This window comes from Nuphar pumila, chromosome 5, assembly GCF_984573655.1.
Source record: "Nuphar pumila chromosome 5, dmNupPumi1.hap1.1, whole genome shotgun sequence".
NCBI lineage: Eukaryota > Viridiplantae > Streptophyta > Magnoliopsida > Nymphaeales > Nymphaeaceae > Nuphar > Nuphar pumila.
The window spans coordinates 56,390,635-56,397,632 of record NC_143253.1 but is presented as its reverse complement, the minus strand read 5'-3'; positions in this window follow the sequence as shown (position 1 = coordinate 56,397,632).

Sequence of the window (6,998 nt, the reverse complement as noted above, 5' to 3'; positions counted from 1 at the left end):
GAATTTAAACTCCAAGTAATGATATTTTCAATATATTCCCTACAAAACAACTGGATTAATATGAAAAAAGAAGAAAATGGCACATATCATATGGATGTTAAAAAAAATGCTCATATACCAAGATATAAATGATGGAAAGATGAGGAAATGACATATATGCTTATACATACATATATATATATACATGCATATGTATATGTATATGTATAGATATATATAGACATATATATAGATATATATGGCATGAGAGAGGAGATGAGATAAGGGGTTGTAGCCATAACAGGAAAAGCCATGACAATGCATTGGTCATTACTATGATTATGTAGGAGACTAAGACAATGCAAAGCATAGTTGTAAGTATATGAAAGGCTGCGTGAAAGATCATGGGAAATGGATGTCGTGACCTGACGTGCAACAATGGGCCACGTGGGTTGATGGTAAAGGGGATGTTGTTATAGGATTGAACAACGGCAATCGTGATATTTGACAGGACTGTAATGAATGGTTGTGTTGGTGACACAGGGGGTGATGGAGTCATAGGTATAATGGGGTGGGATTACATATAATATAATGAAGGGTAATGAGAGGGATGCTGTGTAACAGCAGGTAGGGGAGGTGTTTGCCGATGCAATGTACACAAATTGATGGTGCTAAATATGAAGGTATGCTACAAGTGGAGGATATAGATGTTTGGAGGTCACGATGGGTATGGTGTTGTGTAAACCTATGCAAACATTGAGTATGTGCTGTGTAACAGGTATAGATGGGGTGCTTGAGTGAGGCGTTAGCATGTAGCAAATGCGGAGAAGATGTATATTACAGGGTGCAGGTGAAGGGAAATGAGGTGTTTGGAAACACAGGTGGAAGACAAGTGTAGGAAATACCTGTAAGGGATGATGTTGAAATGGGGCAGAAGGTATAAAGGAGAACAAATCAAACAAATTAATTCAAACAAATTAACAAATCAGGAGATTTCCCTTTTAGCAAAAAAAATGATTAGCAGATTATCAACTGTTTGACCAATACGTGACAAAATTACTTATCGCAAGTTGATTATCCCAAGGCAAATTCAAAGAATGGATCAAGTGGATAAATATCGACCTACTTTCCCTATGAAATCGATATTTTCCCTAACAGATGATAAGGGGTTTTACACTAAGTGAAATCAAACTCTGCAGCTAATACATAATAATAGTCTAATAGAAAGAAAAAAAAATGTAAAGGCTAGAAAGGGGAATAGGCTCCATTAAATGGAGAAAGTTGCAGATGTTTCTGGTGAACTTCCAGATGGATAGGATAGTCTTGCCCACATGTGTCTCAGCAGAGATTCCCTCTGTCCTCTTTTTTTTTTTTAATCTCAACACTACAGAATCAGGAGGAACTATAATGGGGGCTTTTGACTTTACAGTGTCTTAAGGATGTTAACATTGACAAAATTGAAACTTCCAACTGGCCAAACATTGGACAAAATGGTTTTATTTCGTCATCGCTAAAAAAAAAGATAATCATGTTTGGAAAGACATAAACTGTAAAGAGACAAAATCTCAAAACAACAATAAAGGAACATAAATTGTAAATTTTCCAAATCATATACAGAATCCTAACATGAATTGGTGTGTCATGACCGTGCCATATATCTCCATGGCTGTCAAAAATAACATATCCCTTGATTTACCATAAACCCATTGGAAAATGACCTGTACCAAGTCATCAGTCCATCCCTAGTCATGCAACTCTCTTACCTGTAAGACTAGGTGGAATATCCAAGAGCCTCAGGTGACTGGAGTGAACCGAGCCATCAGTTCACCCATGCTATGTGAATGCTGAACTCAAGATAACCTAAAACAGGATGAATGAAATAAGAATTAGGTCAATTCACAAGATCTTGAAATACTGCATAATCACCATTTGTCCATACCTGCTCGATGTTCACAGAAAATTAATAGAATGGATAGCAAGACAAACTTACTGAAGGGACTATTGAGGATTAAGGACTGCAGCTTCAGGCAGAGGTTTTAAACTCTGCTTCTTCCTCCAAATTCAGACATATCATGTCAAATATGCAGGTAGATATGATAATGGAATCCTGAATCTAATATCCTGTAATACTGCCATCTTTACATAATGTGACAGACATACTCATAGCATGGTATGTGTGTCCCTATTTCAAACTCATGCCCTCCATTGCAGACCTTTCAGGAAACCTGGGAAAGATGGCAGTCGAGTTGCTTCCTTATCTCTTATGCTTTGGGGTTTTGATTAAGCATATTGGGCCAACAGTATGGAGGTGATGTTTGTGTTTAGGAAAATAGAAAGCGCATAGTGCTGGAGATGAACAGGGATGTATTAAAATGTTGGAAAAATGGCAGACATACGATGACTTTTGGGGGTGAGTTACCAGCCTTGAAATGGATAAATATTCAAGGTTACCCACGATGGAGAGGGTTTTATGCAATTGACGATGGAGGTTTACAATGTTTAGCAGAGAAACCGATGATGTCACAGCAGGACATCATCAATTACCAATGAGGGATATTATCGTGGACCCAGCCATCTCAAAAGACGCCATGGATTTCTAGCAGGCAATCCCAACTGTAAGTTGATTTTCAGATCATAAATGTATGATAACGCCATCGAAGAAGTGAAGCTATTATGCATAATAGGCAAAAACCAGAACTAATTGTAGAGAAATCAACCAAACTTCAGAAGATAGAACAAAAATGAAAGAAAAGGAACAAGAAAGAAATAATAAAGCATGATGATGATAAAAACCAAAGCATAAATTTGAAGAAAATGAGAGAATTAAATGGATAATCATGTGTTAATCTAAAGCAACAATAATGGCTACGGGACTTACGAAGATGATGATAGTGAATCCACAGCAAAAGGGGAAGAATAATCACCGAACATTATTGAGACAAGAAACCATATATAAACAGAATATCAGAGCAAACAGAGAATCAAGTAAAAAAAATGGAGGAATTTGACAAACACAGAAAGAGTCTATTGGAATGAACATTCCATTGATTGTAGCAAATAGAGGGTCCATTCCTGCTATATGCAGAACGATCCCATCCTTACATGCCTTTATAAGCAAATGAAAGAAGAGGAATGAAGCAGAACATAAAAACGAAAAGGAATCAAGACAGAGTAATACTGAAAATGAGAGGAGAACGATGTTTAGTAAAAAAAAAGAGGAAAGTGATTTCTTACCTGTAGTGGGCTTCAATCTCTTAGTCGCTTGAAGAGGATAAATACCAGAGGGTGAATGAAGTCGATAATGGATGCCCGATGGAATGAATAGAGGTATGCCGAAGGAGGGTTGCTGCGTGAAGATGGGTGATGCTCAGAAATGATCGATGATCCAAAAGAAGCTTGGGTGCCTCTTTTTAAAGAGGGAAAGGAAGGCTCCCGAAGGGGGTTCGTTGAAGATCAACGGTGGGAGAAGGGTGGAGAGCCATCCTGCGAACAAGAGCTCGATGGAGGTTTCTAGAGGAGGAAATGCACGGGAGAGGGGTCGTTACATATTTCTAAATTTTCCAAAAAAATGACCCCTTTACAATGATTTTTCAAAAAGTGGTTTAAAAGAATTTTTTTTAGTGAAACCAATTTCAGAAGGATTTAAAACCACTTGTTCCTTGCATAGTTTTTCTGATTTTTTTTTTGGCTTTTGTGTTGTTTTTCTGTATTTTTGTATTTTTGGGATAAAATTCTAAAATTTACGAGGAAATAAAGATTTAAGACTAATTTTTTTTGTATTTTTTGCAAAATATTTACAAAGAGAGGTTTTCTGAGAATTCAAGGCCATTTCTCTGAAAAATTCTTAAGAAAACGAGTTTATATCCAGATTTTGAGGAAATATTCGAGGTTTAGAACCTCGAATCGAGAAATACAGAGTTGTGGATCCAACAGGATACCAGATGGGTTGTTTGAGCCTTTCAAAATTTATTTTTGGTATTTTGAAATTTTAATTTGAAAATTTGGATGACGAGGCACAGATTTGGGTTTAAAACACTGGGTTTGGATCCGAAATTGAATTTGAGTATATCAATATGGAATTCAATCCAGAAAATCTGAAGAATGGTTGAAATTTAGCTTTGGTTTTCTTAAAAAATGGAACCAGGGGCAAAAAAAAAGTCATTTTTACAAACCTTTGAAAATTTTGGGGTGTTCACAGATGCCGCTCTTTGCTACTAAGCCGGTTGAAAGCCGAGCGCAGTGGCAAAGATAACACTTCAAATTTTGAAAATGCCCTAGTCAGCAGATCTGAACTGAGTGTGGAAGAATTATTTTGAAAATGTGACTTTTCAGGCTTAAAACCTTATCCTAAATGGTTTTGGGGGGACGAAATCCTTGAAAATGATATGATTGAGCAGAAAATGAGGAAATCGTGATGGGACTTTGGATGAAAATCCTGAAATGGTGGAAATAAAAATTTTGATCAAGTCTCATGGGTGAGACAAGATCAACTTTTTGGAATGACTCAGGTTTAGCCCTTAACCTGGATGGCACGGAGATATATCAAGATGAATTGAATGAGGAAAGGAATACATGAGGACCTTGATGAGACATTTTTTGGAAAATGCCTCGTGAGAGAAAGCTCAAGTAGGATCCTATCCTGGATGGACATGTAAAACATGGATTCCTTGATGGGAAGCACCATGATGGGACTGGAAGAAAACATCTTATCAAAACAAGGAATGTCGTTGGAATGAGACTCAGGTTTAACCCAAACCTAAAAAAGGAAGAAACCCCGTGGGGCGAGGTTCAGGCTTAACCCTTTAACCTGAAGGGGTCGACCAAGATGGAATCCTCAAATGGAGAAACCACGATGAGACCTTCGAAGTTTGGACGAACAAATCCAAAAGAGGTTTGCGAAATGAGGAAAATAGGGTTCCCTAAAGCTTCGAAAAGGGGACAAAATGGGGCGTCTCATTGCTGAGACTGAAATAGCTTTTGAAATCAATGACCTCTTGCAGAAAATTTCAGGTTTGACACTTAACCTGAGTGGGTCGTCCATACGAAAATGTTCAATGAGAAAACCGTGAAGGGACAAGAAGAAATACTTCAATTGAATGAGGTAACTTTTCCTGGAAGATATAAACAACGCTAGATTGCATCAAAATGGATATTGAATTTTTATTTCATTTCTTGGAATAGCTAGAAAATTTTGCCAATAAGATAAAATAATAGTTGACTTAGAAGCTTGAAAAATGTGCTTGTATGTGCAAAGATATTTCCCTCTTTTACCTAGAGTATTTCCTTCAATGAGGTTAACTCCTCGATTCTAAGAGTCAAATTCAAAATTTTAGCGCTGATGATTTTCTTCAAGGAAGCTATCCATTTCCTTGATATGAGAAGAGAAGAAATAATCTTAATTTCATAAAAGCAAGTAGTGAAAATATATTGATACAAGAATTTTGCATAAGAAAAGATGACTTCTGGCAATTTTGGCAGCTTGATATCTGGGTATTTTCCCATGATGATCCTTTTGCACTCTTTTTGAGTCATTGCACTTTTCTCGGATTTTTAACATCATCCTTCATTTGGATGTGTCTTGACTTTTTCTCTCTTTTTCGGGGAAGGGTACATCACAAACTCCTTCATCTTGAAGATGTTCTGATCCTTCTTTTATCTCAGGAATTCTATTGGAGGTATTGGTTCAAAAAACCTTTAGATGATAGCAGAAATCAAATATTCTTTAGGGTTTGTTGGTAGGTTCATCACACTCGCCTTCATCTCGACGGTGATCTGAACTTTCCCTGGAAGGATCCTTCACAAACTCCTTCATCTCGGAGATGATCCAAATCTTCTTTGGCCTCGAGGGTCTAGCTCGCATATTCATCTTCATCTTGACGACAGTTGAGAGATCCCTTTTGTAGATATTTGATTGCAACTTTAAACAAATGAGAAGATATGGGTTGAGTGGATTCTTTTTATCGCTTAAGATATTTTCACTGCCCGATTGCCAGATAGCCGTCTTTAAACTTGCGCCATAACCATGATCAATATCAATTCGCTTCTGGCTTTTCAACATCATTGAAGATTTCTTTCACTGATCATATCAAGGACATTTCTTACCTCCTATTGGTTGATCAATAGGAAATAGATTTTGAATTTTACCTCTTTTTTGCAAAAGGTTTCACCTTTTGGAAAGAATACTAGAGGTAATCAAAGGTAATTCTTTTGTGTAATGAAAATATTGGAATCAACAACTATTTTTAGCAAATTCGCATAATATTCCAGAAATATTTTGTGAAATAATCACTTGATATAGATTTTGATGAGACCTTGAGTTATAATTTAGAGAAATGGTGTAAGAATCAGACTTTAAGAAAAAAAACTTGACTGATAAAATACATTAGGTTTTGGAAATCCCGACCAGTGAAAACACCGGATTTCAAATCCCGACCAGTTACGAAAACTGGATTTCAAATCCTGACCAGTTATAAGAAACTGGATTTTGATAATCCCTGACCAGTGAAAATTACTGGATTTCAAATCCCGACTAGTGAAAAACACTGGATTTCAAATCCCGACCAGTGAAAAATACTAGATTTCAAATTCTGACCAGTGAAAAACACTGGATTTCAAATCCTGACTAAGAAACTGGATTTTGATAATCCCGACCAGTGAAAAATACTGGATTTCAAATCCCGACCAGTGAAAAACACTGGATTTCAAATCCCGACCAGTGAAAAATACTGGATTTCAAATCCTGACCAGTGAAAAACACTAGATTTCAAATCCCGACCAGTGAAAAATACTGGATTTCAAATCCCGACCAGTGAAAAATACTGGATTTCAAATTCCGACCAGTTATAAGAAACTAGATTTTGATAATCCCGACCAGTGAAAAATACTGGATTTCAAATCCCAACCAGTGAAAAACACTAGATTTCAAATCCCGATCAGTGAAAAATACTGGATTTCAAATTCCAACCAGTGAAAAACACTGGATTTCAAATCCCAACCAGTTATAAGAAACTGAATTTTGA